Source organism: Camelus dromedarius, chromosome 8 (assembly GCF_036321535.1).
Source record: "Camelus dromedarius isolate mCamDro1 chromosome 8, mCamDro1.pat, whole genome shotgun sequence".
NCBI classification, from domain to species: Eukaryota; Metazoa; Chordata; class Mammalia; order Artiodactyla; family Camelidae; genus Camelus; species Camelus dromedarius.
This window is the reverse complement of record NC_087443.1, coordinates 74,565,907-74,584,403: the sequence shown is the minus strand read 5'-3', so window position 1 is coordinate 74,584,403 and position 18,497 is coordinate 74,565,907. Positions and strand designations below refer to the sequence as shown.

Genomic DNA, 18,497 nt, shown 5'->3' with positions numbered 1-18,497 from the left:
TACTCCCCGGCTCCAGTTTGTTGGACTCTCACACCCACTGTTGGTGAAGCCCAGCCTCAGCATGTCAAGGTGACCTGCCATTTCTGCCCCTGGATTTTCGGAGAAAGAAAAGAGAATTCTCTGCCAAGACATGGTCATGTATATACTTAGCTCATCCATTTGAGGTGCTAAAAACTTGCAAACTTAATGAAATATATTACACACTTGTTTTAGGATGGTAATGTAGGTTCTTCTTACCTGAGGTTGGTCTCATATGAAAATCTAGGGGGAGAGTGTAACTTAGTGGTAGAGTGTGTGCTTAGCATGCACGAGGTCCTGGGTTCAATCCCCAGTACCACCATTAAAAATAAACAAATAAATAAACTAATTCCCCTCCCGCCACAAAAAAAAAAAAAAAAAGAGAGAGAGAGAGAGAGAGAGAGAGAGCTAGAGAATCTAAAAGATCAAACAGGAATAAGTTCAATTTTGTTTTCAGCCCTTACAACCCAAAGCTTTTGCTGGCCTCCTGCTTTTGGAGTTTGGGATCCAATGTTTGGATAGCTCCATGAGGAATGTCTGTTTCCCTCACCCATGTTTTTCCTTTTCCCAACCCCCCACGCCCACCTTCCCTCAGATTCCCTTTACCTTCGCTCGTGGATGTTTTTGGAACCCTACGTGCCTTCAGTCGCTGACCCCCCTGCGCAACTGCAACCGTGTCACTGCTCCGATCGAAGCCGTCAGCATCTTCCCATTCAAGTGTGTTAATGTTTACTGGCTGCCATCCATATGCTAGAGATGTGCTTATACGTGGCTTACAAAACAAAGTCCCAACCCTGAAACCTGACATACAAGGAGCTCCGTGGCCTGGGCCCACCCGGCTCTGAGAGGCTCCGTGGTTTGCCGACATCCCTCCATCTTTGCTGCACCTGCTTCCCACACCTTTCCTTCGACCTCCCACTCACCTGCTGTGCTCACCTGCTGTGCTCTCCCCACCCGGAGCAGTTTGTGATAAATGAAAAAGAAAGTCATGAACACACTTGTAGAAAAGAACAATACTTGTGTGATAGACAGAAAACAAATAAAAGTTCTTGTTCAGAAAGCAATTTTTGAGGAAAAGACACTAAAATATTCAGAGAGGCAGTTTCTGGGTAATGGGGTCCTGCGTGCATTTTTTTCTTCCTTCTACTTTCTGTTTCCCGAATTTTTAAATATCAAATACATTTTGCTTTATTAACTGAGAAAAAAAGATTTCAAAAATAAAACCTATGTATTCTTTGAGAACTAGCTTGGGATGGTAAAAAAGAGCATGAGTTTTTAGTTGCTCAAACTTAAGTTCAGACCCTGCTTCCACTTCCTAGTAGCAAGTATTAACTGTATGAGCCTCAGTATATACATCTGTAAAATGGGACAATGTCTTTTTCATAAAATGTGGAGGATAAAATATCCTGTCCATAAACTGCTTAGCACTTTGCCATGTAGTGAGGGCTAATACATTTTCATTCCCTTCCCTTTGTCACCCTCCATGAAGTCTAAAGCCCTATCAGGAAATACTATCTTACTTCTGTGGGTCTATCATGGCCCTGCTGTTTGCTATGATTATTTGCAAGTATAGTAACTTCTCAACGGGACGGAGAAATTGAGAACAGGAAGGGTAGTCACCTCTGCATCTCCTGCTGCCCATCTTCCCATAACAGACACTTGATGAATATAACGAGTCCTTTTTGAACAGAAGTAAATAATCAATATCTGTATCGAAATGAAGACTCTGCCAGAACAGTGCTGAGAATCTGAGATCCAATGAAAAACAGACACAACAAGAACTAGAAAACCAAATGAGGAAGAGTAGCCATTTTAAACTCACTTTAAAGTCAAAACTATCAGAAAACTCAGAATTATGACTCCCTCTCCCACTGTAACCTTTTCACATCACACATATGTAATAGAGACCATAAAAGTTAACGCGACGTTCGGTAGGACACGTTAAAAACAGATTGCGCGACGTGGCTGAGTTACTGTGGCAATGGGAATCATAACTTTGAATTTCCTCACTTTTATGTCTTTGTAACAGCATCAACCGTTACTGTATATTAGTGGCCCAGTTTACTCTCTGAACCCAAACTCTGTTTAAAAGGGAAAGAAGCTGCCATTCATGGATGCCCTGATCTCTGGGGTTTACAGGTCTTTAGGCAAGTTTTTCAAGTGACGGTTTCCAGAAAGATATTGGAGTAGATGGAATATTTCCCTCTTAACAGAGCGTTTTGCTTGAGTTTACCAAACTGTATTTCTTTTCCATTAAAATAAACGCTTTCAGGCAGGGGCTGCATCACCGTGGCCGTGGTTGTTGACAGAACCACACAGCTTCCAGTAGGCTAGAATTGGGACTTCATGGACCACAACAATGCTGGGTTATCACTCAACCTCTGACCTCCATGCTTTCCGAGATTTCGAAATGTTGCCTCAAGAGGAATCCAGTGATACTAACCACTAAGTATCAAATAAGCAACAAGGTCCTAGGGTACAGCACAGGGAACTGTATTCAATGCCTTGTAATAACTATAATGAAAAAGAATATATATATACACATATATTCCTGAGTCACTATGCTGTACACCAGCACAACATTGTAAATCAACTATACGTCAATAAAAAAAATTTAAAAAAGAAGAGAATCCACGGAGGAGATGCAGGACCTGAAGTCTTGGGCTGGAAGGAGAACTGGTTTTCCATTGTCACAAGACCCTTGGTTCTGTGCCCCGGGGAGCGGCCTCTGTTCCTTAAAAGACGGGCTGCTTTTTCGAGTGGCTTGTCCCTTGACTAATGATTCCATGGGTTCGGAAATTATGCCTTTGGTGTGGCTTTACTTTTTCATTCTTGCTCCAGATCCTTTATTGTCAACGTCTTCTCCCCAAGTGGAGAACGGACAGGCCTCCATCTTTTCAGAAACCTTCATAAGCCGGCAGGTTGTTACTGAGTTTTCCTTCACTCTGGCTTCTCCGGGCTAAATCAGCCCCGCAGACCTTGAGCCTTTCTTCCTGGGTCTTGTTTTCTTACCCTTTTATCAGCCTTGTCATTTTCTCTGAGAGGCTCCAAACACTCTGTTCTCTGGGACATAAACACAGTCACTAGATGAGTAAATGTCAGCTTAAGGACTGAATTCTAAAATGAGTTTTAGTCCAAGGTAGAGCTTGTAATAGCTCCCAGGAAAGTTTTTTTTTCTTTTAAAGCACTCGTCCAAATTGCTATCCACAAAGCAAACACAACATCATGTACACACACACACACACACACACACGCACACACACACACACACGTGTGGTGGAGAGATTGCGTATTATGCACAGGGAGCTACTTCTGTGCTTGTTTTTCTGAGGACGGTCATGATAAATGGTCATGGCACTTGGAATGTTTTAAGCGCCTGCATTTTATTTTTTATATAGTTTACTTTGGTGACTGTCTTTTGGTAATTCCTGTCAGGGTTGCATTTTGGAAAATTGCAACCATCTCCTTGGCAGTACTTTAGAGGAAAATTCTAGGCATACAGCAGGGTGAGGGCCAAGAAGCCTGTCCCTATAAGTGAGACAGTGAGGTCACTATGGGTGTTTTTTTTTTTTTTTTCAGGGATAGGGGGAGGAGTAAAGTTGTTTGCTAAAATAAAATACCGTTGATGTTTGTATGAACTTCCAGAAGCACAGAAAATCTTTAAAAAATCCAAAAACAAAGGGAAAACGTCGATAGATTTATGCCTTTGGCAGGTACATCCAGATACGTAGTTGTTTTGCAAAAGAAGGGTGAGACTGGGAGAAAGTTGGGGGTTTCAGTCCCATCAGTAAAATGACCTGACACGCCAACCTTTCATTTTCAGAGGGAAGCACAAGCAATGAGTGAGTATTTTCCGTAGCATATGTAAAAACTAGGTGAAAATTAAAAATTTTTCTAAGACATTTGATGAACCTCAAGATTTTTCATTCAACTCATCAGGGGTCTTTAAAGCACAAACACTAAATCTACTAAAAATGCCTAAACTTTTTGGCAAGGGTGATTTGGTTCTGGTTGAGGACATAGCAATTATTCTTAACAGGCTCTGCTCTATTCACTTCTTCTGAAGGAGGGACCATGGAAACCTCTGAGCTAAGAGGACTTGAGCTCTTGTCCCCAAGAGTTAGAGTAAATGGATTCTTTTTCCTTGTTCATTTAAGTATCTCCAGTGCTCCTTTCTTTTAAGACCACAAAAACTTCTGAAGGAGAATTGCTGTGGTGTACTCAGGATAAAGGATTATATAATACTGCTGTGTGGGTTTACCATTTATCCACTGTTTACAGAGTTTGATATCTTCAAATAAAGACATGTGAGAGAGAGAAGAAAATTAAATCAGAAAGAGAGATCACCAGTTACAAGGGGAAGAGGGGTCATGGTGGTTGGAGATGATTCTATCAGGAATATGTAGAAAGAGAGGACAAGATTAGATTTGGCTGTGAGTGACAGAAAACCCAAAGTAATGTGGACTTATATGACAGAGGTGTTCATTTCCCTTTCCTAGTACGGTCCAAGGATAGATAGTCTAGGCTGAGGTGGTGGCTCCAAGATTATCTTGGCTCCTTCTATCATGCCTTTCTACCAACCTTAGCTTGTACCTCATGGTCCAAAATGGCTGCTCAAGCTCCAGCCATCATATTCACCTACCAATAAGCAGGAAGCAGGAAGAAGAAGAAAGCTGCACACTATTTCCTCTTACATCCTATTTGCCAGAAGTTAGTTTATAGCTGTGTCTGGTTGCAAGGGAATCAGGGAGATATAGTTTCTATTCTGAGTAACTGTGTACCTAGGTAAACATCAGAAGTTCTATTTTTAAAAAGAGGGACAAGAGTTAGTCTTGATACCCATTTTTTAAAATTTTTTTCTTTTTATTGTTACTATTTTGGGGGGAGGTAATTAGGTTTATTCACGTTTGGAGGGAGTTCTGGGGATTGGACCCAGGACCTCGTGCATGCTAAGCGTGCACTCTACCACTGGAGCTACACCCTCCACCCTGGATACCCATTCTTAAGGAGAGAGAAATACTTTCCTGAAGTCCATCTGCAAATTACAGCCATTCTAGAGTTCATTTAATTAAATTTTGAAGTTAATAACAATACTAGTAATTTACCCATTTTCACTTACTCAGAGGGCACGACTTTGAGGATTAGAAGCACATCTCTAAAATGGCTGACCTCTGTGCACCCTCTCCGCTCCTCTTTGCTGATCTGCCTGAGCTGGGATGCTGTTCTGGGGTCTAGAAATCAAACAGCATCTTTCTCTACAGCTCCCATCAGCCCCTCACTTGCACTGCGACCTTGGGCCAACCCTCCTTGCTGTCTGAACCTCAGTTTCCTCTTAACTTAGGAAGTTCACAGTAATGCCAACCTCAAAGTTCACAGTAATGCCAACCTCAAAGGTGAAATTTCAAGTGCACCCGAGGGATGGTGGTGAACGTGTCTGTTCTCTGCCCTGAGCCCTCATGTCACCCTTAACCTAATGCCTGCAGAGCTGATAATAATAGTAAACAATGGAGTCTGTGCGAAGCCCTCCACATAATCCACACAACGTCCGCATTTGGTAGAAAAGGATAGAAAAGGAGCCTGCAGGTGAGAAAGGCTAAGGAACATGCCAGGGCCACTCAGCAGTGCTGTGACAGCCAGCTCCCAGCCTAGTTCCAGTACTTTCTGGAGCCCCAACATTGAAGCTCTCTGCTGGGCGATAATAACAAACGCGGGTTAAAAGTCTCCTCTCACTTTTCAAACCTGTAAAAAATTTCAAAACTCTCACAGTTTTCTCAGGTCAACTTGGAGGTGATCAAGAAGAAAGTTTGATGTTCTTCGAGAGCACATGGCCGTACCTGTTAATGGCTCAGGATGATGTGTTTATAAATTCGACATCAGGGAACAGACAAGGATATTACTGCTTCCTTTTGTTTGTGCTTTAAACTGTAATTAAGGATACGGAACCATTTTTAAAGGGAACCTGTGTCCAGTGCAGCCATTTTTTTCCAGCTCCACTGGCGGTTCACACACATGAATCAGGGAATGCAGGTTTTTCTCATAACCCCCCCCTCCCGCCACCCGAAGGGGCTGGTGGACCAGGGCATCAGTGAGCATGCATCTGCAGAGCCTGCTCCTCTGCCCTGGGGCCAGTTCATTCTCAGCATGGTGCTGTTGCTCCCACTCTGACATATCGAGGCATCCGCTCTCTCTTTGATCACTGGTATCTTGCTACCACCCGAAGCCCCAGCGGGAAGCATTTCTCCCCACACCCCTGCTCCGTCCAGGCATGTCATTCCTCCCGAGGGCTCAGGAAGCGGCTGCAGAGGGAGAATGTGGGCCTTGGGGCAATGGCTGGGGGTGGGGGGGAGAGAAAAGGCACCCAAGTTGGCACGAATGAGTCTGTGAAGCAGAAACTTGCTTGCTTGTGCCAGGCCAGATGGTTGTTTCGCGTCTGTTAGAAGACGCTAAGCCCCACGGCCGTGGGGCTCCTTTAGCTGAGTCTTCTGCCTGAGTACAGAAAAATAAGACAAAGAAAAGAATTTGTCTTTGCTTTCTGAGTACGGGACCCCACGGCTTTTTAAGATACACTTTGAAAATAAAGTCGTCCAGGATCTGAGGGCACTTCAGTACCCCCTCCTTCCGGGCACCTCCTGTCCTTAGGACCTATGTTTCTGACAATTGGGGTGAAGTTCTCACCTGGCACAGCACACAGATCTTGCTGGATGCCTGGTGGGCGCGTGGCACTGAGCTGAGGGTGGGGTGGTCGATGGCAGTCCAGGCCCCACAGAGGAGAGCCAGGCAGTTTTTTTGCAGGCTGAACCTGTCTCAGATTTCGTGGGATTCCTCTGGGATTCTAGACATCATCCCTTAGACCCAGACACCAGCTTCAGCCAAAGGCAACCATGTCTTCACAGCTGGGCTGGATTTCTGCTGGAAGCTTTTGGCATCAGAAGATGAGCTATTTGCTCCATTACCTTCCCAAGGACCAAAGGCGATGATACCTTCCTTATCATTTTGTAAGAGGACTGGCCCAATTCTAGGAGTCCCATAATAGCATCACCTCCAGCCCAGGCTCCAGTCCTTAATGAACAAGACCCTGGAGAGACGGGTGACCATGTTCAGTTCTGGTAAAGCCAGCAGAGGACACTCTCACTCTCCAAGGCAGGAGGAAGGACCATTTCCCACTCCCTGCAGGGCACCGGGCCCCAACCTGCTGCCCAGCTTTCCCAATCACTAGCTGAGTGACCTAGGGCAGGTTAGTGACTCTCTCCTCCACTCTGTGTCTTGCTCTGTAAGAACAATATGAGGGTGAAATGAGTTGCTGCATGTAAAGGGCTGAGGGCAGTGCTTGGCTCAGTAACTGTCTGTTCTGATTACTCCGAGTATCCATGGGAAATCAAGCGCTGATTGATGGGCCAGAGGTATGCTTCGCCTTGAGCATGTTTTTTTTTTTAGGAATTAAGGACATATGCTGGAGTAGATCAGGCAGAGTCTAGGACCTGAGTCCCTACTAAGGACCAAAGGGGATGATACACGAGAGAAAGTAGCACATGGTAGGGCCTGGGGGTAACTAATAGAGCAGGATGAAGATTAGGAGCAGGACACTGGGCTTTGAGGTCTAATCAGTCAAAACTTGTATGACTTCTCCTACTCATTCATTCATTCATTCAACAGACATTTATTGAGTGCATACTGGAGGCCAGACTCCGCGCTGAGTCCCAGGCTCCTGTGATGAACGCAGATCAGCTCATTGAGCTTCCGTCCTAAGGGAAACTTGGGTGGGGAAGGGGAGGCAGGTCACGGAAAGTAAACAAATGTAAGAACAAGCTCATTTCAGAGAGTGGCTGGTTATCGACTGCTGTGTAGCTAACCACCTAGGACACAGTGGCTTAAGACCATCATCTGTGTGCTCGGGATTCTGCCGTCTGGCCAGGGGCCGCTGGGGACAGCTCCTCTTGGCTCCGCGTGGCATCAGCTGGCTCACTGGTCTGGCCGGCCAGCTGTTGCTGGCTGCTGGCTTGCGGCTCGGCCGGGGCCGCTGAGCCGGGCCCTAGCTCTCTTCCACGGGCATCTCAGCGGAGTTTGGTTGGGCTTCTCACCGGGCAGTGGCTGGGGGCGGTGAGGGAGCTTTCCAAGATGGGGACCCACCCACGGGCCCGGGCAGGGGATGGGTGCAATCTGATTGGGCAATTGCAAAACCTCTCTGTCCCTCTCTTTCCTTCATTCACAAAATGAGAGGCCTGCCTGAATTATCTCTAAGGCCCCTTCCAGCTAATATTCCCGGAAGAGAACCAGGTCTTTGGCAGCAGCTTTCCTGGATTTGGGCCCTTTCGACTGCGCTTTCTCACCTGTAGAGCAATGAGAAGCAGGAGAGGTCTTCCTGGATGCTTTATGAGAAAACTCATTAACGAAGAGGTCCTTGGTACGGTCTCCAGCTGGTTATGTGAGCTGTACTGTCAAGCACACACTGTGCACCGTGGATGTGAAAGGCAGCTGCTTAAGCAAAGGCTCCTTTGAGCAAGAAGAAGGAATAACAGTCATCAAAAAAATTTCAGAAGGCACAGTTCTAGTCCAGACTAGACCAGCAAATAAACCAAATTCCAGCCAGCTAAAGTTACCCCATGCTCTTGGATCTGGAGGGGTGGGGGGGGCAATGGAATTGAAGTTTTCTTTGGAACTTAATTAGATCGAGATGGTTGATAATGCTCCTTAAGGAGGGAGCTGAGCATTTAAAATTATACCAAAGATATTTTTCCCCAGGTATCTGTAAGGGGAGCCGTGAACCTATCAAAATGTGTGATAAGGAAGCTACGTGCGTCGTTTTCAACTAGTTCAGACCAGCTAGGCTGCTCCCTGCTCTGAGCTGCTGGCTATTAGCTGTCATCCAGCCTGGATATGAGACAAGCAGATGGATAAGCGAGACATCATCTCGTCAAGACCTGCAGGAACAGGCAGGCAGAGTGCCTATCACCGGCACCCATCTCCGAGGCAGGCTCAGGCTCCAGCACGAAGCACCAGGTTAGATGGGCTTTTTCATTTCAATGACATTTTTTTGGAAAGGTTAAAATTTAATCCTCTCCCAGGATAGAGTTATTTCAGTTGCCACTGATCCTTCCGATAAATGAGACAGGGTTTCATTTTTTTCTTGCTACCAAGGTATCTAATTTTATAAAAGCCTTCAACAATGCGATAATTTATGGTAGCAACAGGATGGCTACGTGTAAGGACTTGTCTACTTTCTATTAATTTTCTAAAGGAATCTCTTCCCCTCGCCACTGAGAAGCTATGCATGCCTTTCTCTGCGGGTTTCATTAAGACTGTTTGAAGTCATGATGGCAAGATCATTACGATGTTTTTGAAAGATAGTGGGTTTCAAAGAGTTGTACTTAAGAGACTTAAAAAGCTTCATCATCTTAATTCCTGTCCTCCGCCACTTTTTCAGAGCTGTGATCTGGATATGCAGTAATTGGTATCACCTTCCATACAATCTCGCCCCCAACTTGTGTTGTTGTCATTACTCCTGCTCCTCTTCTGAAATGACACAAGTAATAGAAAATTATAAAATAATTCAAAGCCTAGAATCTTCGAAGGAATTCAGAACCAGTGTAGAAATGGCTGTATCCATGTGCGTGCACACACACAAATGGGGTTATTGTACACTTCCTTACACAACTGGAAACGGAGGCAGAGGATTTCTGTGATAAAGAGTCTAGCTTAGATAACCGTTTCTTACAGTCACGCCATGGCCATGCCAGGGGTAGGGCTGGTGTGGTCATAAGCTAGGCATCAGGACAGGAGTTAGTAAAAACTTTTAGAAATGTTCCCAGCTTCAAAGGATGAGGACAGAAAGGAAGAAGGGAAAAGGAGGTCCATTCTGAGCCTCAGGTTGGAGCCAGGCAGTTTGGGGAAGAAAGAAATAATTCTCACACGTTTCTAAGTTTGAACTTGGTGTACAAGGAAGTGTTATATTTGCATTATAATCGTTTCAGTCTGTGATTGAAACATCTAAAGACTCCGTTTTGCAGAGAAGTGAAGTCAGAACCCAAAGACGTCAATTAACTTGTTCAAGCTCATAAAGAAAGACCACAAATTGGGATGAAAGTCAGGATACTGCTGGTCTTGGCTTAAGCAGCTGGGCTTTTCTGCCTGTGCTGGTGGGGGTTAGAGAAGAAAAGGTGGCTGGTGTGCGTGGCATGAACTGGGGGAGGAGGGGCTTTTCTACTTGTTGGGCAACCTGCTATCACATTCAGGTAAGGGACAATGAGGGCGCTGGTGCTTCAGCCACGGTTCAAGCCCATCCAAGGTATGTTACGTAGGAGGTCGCTCTAGACCTAGGACTTGGGAGAACAGGGTAGACGTGGCTTCCCCAGCCAACTGTGTTACCGATTTCTTAAAAGACAGGCAGTGAGAGGAGATGTCAATAAGGGACACACAGTACAAGGGATCAGTCTTTTGTAGAAAAAACATTTTCAACAAAGGGCAAATGAATTACAGATTTTACCGGGAAACTTCTGCCTGCTGCTCAGGAAAGTTTAAAAAACTCAAAGCAGGGGAGTGTTGCAGGAAAATACAGCTGAGGAAGAATGTCTCTCCACTATGCAGGCGTCCTTAAAAATATCTTGTGCCTTTTCTGACACAAACTTCTGACGTTGCTAAATCCACTCCTCTTAGCCTGATTCACTCGCTTTTCCACCCAAACTCCTCTCGGAGCCATTGTTTCATTTGGATGAGGGCTGTGGCCTGGCTCGCCAGGGGGCTACATGCGTAGAGCTCCTTTTTTTTTTTTTTTTTTCATTTGATTCATCATATATTCACATCCATTTAAAAAAGTATTTTAAATTGAAGTATAATCGGTTTACAATGTTGTGTTCCCTTCCGGTGTCCAGCATAGTGAGTCCATTACACATATGTATGTGTTCTTTCTCATATTCCTTTTCATTGTAGGTTATTACAAGCTACTGACTGCTGTATCTTTTTACAATCTGCTTTTAGAGCCCATCACTCCTTAATCAAACCTTGTGTGCGATGCAGTGGTCTGGGATTGGCCCCTGGTGAGGTGGAAGGCTGCAGGCTTTTCCATTTGGAGCGCTGGAAGTTGCGGCTTCGTCGTCTCCTCATTTAAGATGATAGGATCTGGAAAGAATTTTTTGAATGAGAGAGAAGTAAAAAATACTATGTTGTGCAGTGCTATTTTTGCTTTTAAAAACATACACTCTCAGACACACACAGTGCACCGTTCTGGAAACATGTGAGCTCAAATCATAGCCAAGGTCTCCTCTGGTAGGAGCCCTTCCTACCCGAAAGGGACCGCTTGTTAATAGCTGTATTCATGGAAGTTAAAATTAAATTTCTGTGTGTTGATGTAAAGCCAGCTTTCCCCTCAGGGCTATTTATTTTAAAAATCTAAAATGGTAAGGGGTCTGCAGCATAAGCCGTAACGTAAGCGTACTGGGGTCTGTGCTCCAAGCAAAGCCTTCTTTGTGCTGGCCTCTGCGATTTAATGCCCTCCAGGAGGGCCCTGGCAGCCCCCTGGCTTCTCCTTCAACACGTGGCCAGCTCAGACAGCTTTCAGACTTGCCCACAAGGGCAGTTGTTTAAGACTCTCATACCTGGAGGTAAAGGCTGCAGTAACTGGCGCTGTCCCTGATTGGCCACCACGGGACGGAGGGCTGGGGGAGGGAGCGGTCGTGGTCGTGGCAGAGTTAGTGCTGCGTGTGCAATCGCTTTTCCTTCAGGGTCCAAGGTTGAGATCGATGCTGTGCTTTAAAAAAAAAATGTTTTAATCAAGCAAATTTTAAGAATTAAAAGCAACCATTTAAAAAATAAGAGGGGAGGAGGCCATTTCTAATAACGTCCATAAATAAAGCTGGGAAGTGGCACATATACACGCAAAGGTTTAAAATGTAGATTTTCAAGAGGAAGTTGGAGCAAAAGGCAGTGATCATAGTAAGTGGTAGACAGCAGTAGTAAGTAGCAGAAGGCGTGTGTCTTCCCAGCTCCCTTGGAGTAAAGGAGTAAGCAAGACTCCTTAAAACATCTTTGAAAGATCCCAGAGCCTTTTCCATTATGGGATAAATAGAGTAAGCCACGGCAGGAAGCAAGATGGGTCTAGCATAGACCCCAGCTTTGCAACCCCAGCCAATACCCCCAACCCCTAGCGCCCGCCACGTAGTTACAGGATGTCTTTTACACCTGATTCTCCCTTGATTTCTATGCTTGAACTTTTGATTTTACCCAGGAGAAACCTATATATATATATAGCGGGAAGACTTGCTTCTCTCCCTTCTCAGAAGTACGTCATGTTTGTTTCTCCCTTTGCAAATAGCACTTAGGGAATTTAACAGACGAGGTTTTGGGTAACAAGCAGTAGGAGAAGAGAATATTAATGAGCAAGTGAAAAGTGCCTTCCTCCTGCTGGCGGGAAGCGTGTGTCTCTTTATTTCTCCGAGAATTAGTAATAACTAAGTGCTCTCTTCCTGTTGATTGCTTTGCTCAGTTGCCTTAGAGTGTGGATTTCTGTATTGCCACCCATGTGTCTTCTTAAATCCCTTTGGCAATGCCTCCAGGTAGAGGCAATGCATTTGCACAGACTGTCCACAGTCTTCAGCCTGCAGCCTAGGTAAAGTTGTGCACGAAGAGAAAAAGACTCTCTTGGGGTGACGGCCTCTACAGAACCCAGGTTTGCTCTCCCTGTTTTATCTGAGAGTCTTGTGTTGGGAGAGAAAGAAGCAGCCCTCGTGGTGGCCGGCTTTCCTTGTCCTTTGTGTCTCACTTGGGACCCATGAGTAATCAGTGCATTGTACAGAGAGCAACCTCCGCTTCTTTGGGCAAATTGAACCAAGTTGGAGCTGTGAAAGCAGGACCATAAATCAGCTCTGTTACAATGGCAAAGTTCTTGAAAGCACCTAAAAGCCCTGTATGCATTCCTTCTGGTTAATGAGCAACGAGGTAGATCCTTAGTCGCTGGCTTGATGGAGGCCAAGTTAGAACCAGAAGATGGATATATGAAAATCAGTCACCCAGAAAAATCTAAGCCACCCAAAGAAACACAACCAACTTCAAAGGCCTCCTGTGCTTTCTCTTATACAATGCTTTGCTGGCTGAACAATCTGTATAAAAAAGCAGCTGGGTCTTCCATGGAACCAGCTCTTAGAACACATTTTGCACAGTCTCTATCAGAGGGGACTTTCTCTTAAAACTTGTCTTTAAACCTTCCCCTTGAAGTGTCGTGTGGATTCCCTGTGACATGATACAAAGCTGGCGAGAGCCTCCTCTTCTCCAAGTGTGGAGGCACCAAGGTTCTCCTATTACTCATTTTCTATGATTCCCAGATGTGTTTATAACAACTTGTTCCTTCTTTAGCCCTTCAGGCAGGATGAGACCCCACAGTTTTTCACAGTAGATGAAATTGAGGTAGATTCTTGCTGATGCATTGAAACTCTGTAGGAGTTTTTCTTTCTCTGTGAGATGATATGACCCAAGCTTCTGAAACAGAAGAAAAAGTGAAATCAAATTAAAAAGCAAGTGCTCGATCCGTTTGATCTTTTTTTAAAATTGTTTCTAAATAGTCTTTTTCTTTTTCATTGAAGTATAGTCAGTTACAGTGTGTGAACTTCTGGTGTACAGCACAATGTCCCAGTCATACATATACATACATATCTTTGTTTTCATATCCTTCTTCATGAAAAGTTATTATAAGATAAGGGGTTGAATATATTTCCCTGTGCTATACAGAAGAAATCTGATTTTTATCTATTTTTATATATGGTAGTTCATATTTGCAAATCTTGAACTCCCAAATTTATCCCTTCCCATCTCCTTTCCCCCTGGTAACCATAACCATTTGATATTTGTGTGTGTGTATTTGTGTATAATTCCAGTTTATTGGTCTTCTTTTATCACGTTTTTTTGCGGGCTTATGTATAAGTAATGTAACTTTAAGTTCTTTTAGTTTTCTTTTTAGAATGAATTCTTTTGCACTAATTAATTTCTGGACATAACACATCATACACATTCCCCCGAATGCCACCAATAACATGGAGACACATTAAACAGTAACCAAAGTAACATATAGATTTTTTTGGCTCTTCTGAAAAACGAAATAATCGCCCCAAAAATGTATGTATCACATTTGAAAAAAAGCATTTACCTAGAGTGATATTGGTTTAATGACATAGAGAAAATATGTTCAATAGTTTTACCTTCTAAAATGCGTGGCTCTCCTGATGTCTTTCTGTTTACTGAAGGAACATGCTCTTAATCCGTTCTGCACAGAAAGTGCCCCGTGCAGTTCCATGCTGCAGGTGACATGCATGACTGGTCCCTTAGTGTCGTCAGTTGCCAGCCATGGTGTTTCGGCTTGTGCCTCCCCCTGGCCAGTGCATACTGATGGTTTGAGCCAGTGATATGGCTGCTGCCGCAGTGGGCTGTTCTCTGAGCTGCCCTTGCTTCATCCTTAGAGTTTAGGGTCTGCTCCTCCTCTCTCAACCCTCATGTAAAAAGCATTCTCAAAACCCCCTATAGAGAATCCAGCTTGGCTCACACAGGCATTCAGGAAAGGCTGGTTGCCTAACCAGAAGGATACTTAACCTGGGGTCCTAGACTCTCGAAAGTCCATAAAGGGAGTTTAGGGTTGCAAACCACCCCTGACAGGCGTGGTTTTGTACATGCAGAGATTCTTTTAGCAGGGAGCTGGCTTATAGGTCTCAATGGATTCTCGGAGGAGTCTGAATCCTGCCAAAATTTCATTACCGTCAATTGCCTACATCCAATTTTGTTGTCTCGTCCACCGTGTAGATTACATTAGCACAATCTATCTAAAACCTGCTCTTCATGTCTTGTACCACAACCCCAAGCTTCCAAGCCTCCCCTTACCTGCAGGACGAGCTACACTCTTGCCCTGGCTGCCCTCCTGATTCCATCGCCCAGTAATCTTCTCCACATCCGTTCCTCCAGGCTGTTCTACTCATGTTTCCCCAACATGCCGTGCAGGTGTGAATCCTCACCTGCCTTCTCTCATCCCTTCCCCACATTCTGATCCTGCAACTCCTTTAAAGTCAAACTCTTTCATGAAGACTTTTTTCCATCAACCACCAGCCTCACTCCTGTTCACAAGCTTATACCATCAATACACACTTGAATCCTAACTCTCTCTTGCAGTTTTACTTATTTCATATAAATAAATTAAACTTTAACATATAATTAGCCTTTCACGTGTATGTTTGCCATTCCAAACTGGATTGTGAATTCCTTCAAGACAAAGGTTCATTCATTCATTTGTTCAGCAGACATTTATTGAGTGTCTTCTACTGATGGGGCACTGAGCCTGGTGCTGAGTTTGAGCCCCCGCTACACTTGACCCAGTTCTACACACAGAAAACATACTCAGTGAACACTGAATGAATGAATGAATGAATTTGGGTTAAATCAAGCCATTTCAGGAGTGCTTGAGAACCTCTGAAAAGAATGCACAGCTAGAGTTTCTCTTGGTTTCTGGAACCAAAGCAGAACACTCAGGCATGGTGGATCTTAAAATATAACCTTCTGGAAGGACTCAGTAAGTCCCAAGCAACAATGTCTTTCTGCATCCAGGGAAGACTGTTTTCTGCTGACTCGGCACCACTCATGGCAGGTTCCTGGCTTTGCTGGCTCTCCTTGGCTTTTCCTTTCCTGAGGATGGCTGAGCGAGCGCGGGATCCAAGCCCACCCTTCCATAAGAGCTTACAACTTACAGTGGGGAAAGAGCAAGAAAACACGAGTTCTTTCTGCCCACCAGCGCTTTCTAGCATTCTCACCCCTTAGGGCCCCGCAGCTAAACTCATCTTTCTTTCCTGCCTAAAGAAGCCCACCTCTGGGGACCGGGGATGGGGTCGGGGGGAGCAGCGTCTGTGCAGTGGTGGGTCGAGTTCACCCACCTTCAGGTGGGCACGGGAAGTGGGTGCTGGGCGCGCATGGCTTTTAGAGACTGCTTTGAAAGCCCCGAGTGTTTGTCTTGGCTGGCTCCTTCGGTGGCTGGGAACCTGCCACGAGAACTGGCCAGGAGGTCAGTTTGGTTTCCTAGGTCTTGCTTCTGGGTTTGGGATGGATTCTGCTGCTCTGCTCCCTTCAAAGAGGGGACACAGCCCCTGAGACTTGCGGGCGGTAGCGAGCCAACTTCTGTAAGCCACATCCTGGAGGTTTGGGGACTGGCCTCCATCGCCCGGGATTCTGTTCTCTTTGGTGCAAACCAGGATCGGAGTGCTGGCCCTGCTCAGAAGGCCCCCGAAGTCTGCTGTTATTCCTTCCCACCTCCTGCTCCCTCCTGCCAGGACAAACAAGAGAGTGAAACAACTTTGCTGCGGGACCTCCCTCAAGGCGAGTGTGTGCTGGGAGAGAGAGAGAGGGTGTGTGTGCATTTCAGCATATCTCTTACACTTTAGGCCTTATTTCTCCTGAATGTTTTTTTGTAGAAGCCCCCTGCAGAGGTCCTGAGAAACTGCTTTCAAAGTAATATATTAAAAATACGCTTCATCACTGCTGGGTTGACCGCCAACTGCATGTTCCATGCTGAAATGGGGAAAAGTCACCTTTTACTCATTAGAAAATGGCCGATTGAATATACGCTCAGCTGCCTTTTAATTTTATTGTGGTGAAAATACACATACTCTCAAATTTACCATCTTAGCCGTTTTACTCTGAACGATTCAGCCACACTTAGTGCTTCCACAGGGCTGTGCCATGTCATCGCTATCTGCTTCCAGGGCATTTCTGTCACCCCTAAAGGAAGGCTGGTGCCCGTTAAGCCGTCACCTCCCAGCCCCCCTCCCCCAACCCCTGGCAACCACTAATCAGCCTCTGTCTCCATGGATTTCCCTGTTCTGGATATTTCGTATAAGTGGAATCAGACAATTTGTGCCCTTTTGTGTGTGCCTTTTTTCACTGAGCACCAGAATGTTTCCAGTCTCATGCATGCTGTGGCACGGGGCGGAATGTCATTCCTTTTATGGCTGAATAGTTGTCCTACGTTTGGGGGTTGAAGTTGTCCTCTCTCCCTCAAGCTTCCAGTCCCACTCCCATCTTCAGTCTGGTTCGAGAACTTCTGAAGTCTTGACTCATTGGAACTTAGTTCCTCCCAACTCACTCCCCTCCATTCTGACCTGCAACCCCCCAGCCATGCCTGGGAAGCAGCTGCCCCAGGGCCCCCTGAAGGGCCAGCTGAAACTGCAGCTTCCCAGCCCCACTCCACGCCCACCGAGCGCTCTCTCTGGGGACGGAGCAAGGAAACCTAACAAGCTCCCTGGTCGCTCTGCTGAGCCCACGTGAGCACCGGGGCTGTGACACAGGGCTGGCCAACCCCTCTCAAAGCCCAGGCGTGGACTCCTGCAGCTCCAGAGTCTGGGCCTCATCTCTGCCTCCACCACCAGCTGGAAGCCCAGCTCGAATGCCACGCCTGTGATTCGGGAAAACTTCCTCAACTTTTGGCCTGAAACCATCTCTCCTGGACTACGTGCTCCCTGAAAGCAGGGTCCAGGCTTCTCTTTGTATCTCTTGAATAATACTCATTTCCAGATTAAGATCATTCAGTGAGCCCTTACCTGCAGGCACCATCCTAGGTGTTTCTAATCAGTCAACGAATTTAACCTTCAGGATACAAGCGAAGGCAGTGTCGCTGTCCCCAAACACCTCAAGAACTACCATTTCCAGGAAAATGCCGGCGTGTGTCTGCTCAGTGACAGGTAGAGATCAACCCCTCAGCCTAAATCATAGATGGTGCACCAATGAATGAAGTTTGTGAAAAAGGCTGTCCTAAAGTCACGGGGAATAAAAAAGTGTCAGATAATGCTGGTAGGATAATAATAATTTAAAAACAAATATTAGTAACGTCGAAGGAAAAGATGCATCTATGCCAAGCTAAACTTTCAGTCCCTGGCAGGAGACCCGCTCTGTCCCCCACTCTGGGCTTTCCCCCAAGCTGGGTGAATTCCTCTGTGCTTGAGGCTTCCTACATAGAAGGTGTATGTCTTCCCTCCTTCCTCACCTTAGTCACTTTTCTCAGTCATCCTGCACTCAAAGCACAGGGTCTGTGCCATTTACTATGATAAAGGCACAAGTTAATTCATGTGATTGAGCGCTAGTACTGTGGCCCCAGTGACACGTGGCTCCTGTGGCATCTGGCCAGTGGGCTAGGACAGGCCTTAACCTGTGCCAAGCAAGTAATGTTTAGGAGAAAAATTGCAGCTTTCCTTCCTACATAAGCCAGCAATTCCACCGCTAGGTATATCTCCCTAAAGAATTGACAGCAGGGACTTCAGTAGATCCTTGAACCTCTGTGTTCATAGCAGCAACGCTATTCACAAAAGGTGGAACCAACCCACGTGTCCATGAAAGGATGACTGAATAAACAAAATGTGGTGTTTCTATAGAATGGAATATTATTCAGCCTTAAAAGGCAGGGTATAGCTCAGTGGTAGAATGAATGCATAGCATGCACAGGGTCCTGGGTTCAATCCCCAGTACCTCCA

At 45.5% G+C, this 18,497-nt stretch overlaps 1 long non-coding RNA gene across 1 annotated transcript in view; it reads right to left on the bottom strand.

Moving 5' to 3' along the window:
- Positions 1-5,206: 5,206 nt before the first annotated feature.
- The window catches only part of LOC105104050 (uncharacterized), a 28,936-nt gene continuing 15,645 nt past the window's right edge, over positions 5,207-18,497 (bottom strand). The window contains exons 2-4 of the long non-coding RNA XR_010382001.1: positions 11,607-13,482; positions 8,346-11,130; positions 5,207-6,504 (exon numbers count right to left, since the gene is read on the bottom strand). This is a non-coding gene — a long non-coding RNA (uncharacterized LOC105104050). The remainder of the gene's footprint in view (positions 6,505-8,345; positions 11,131-11,606; positions 13,483-18,497) is intronic.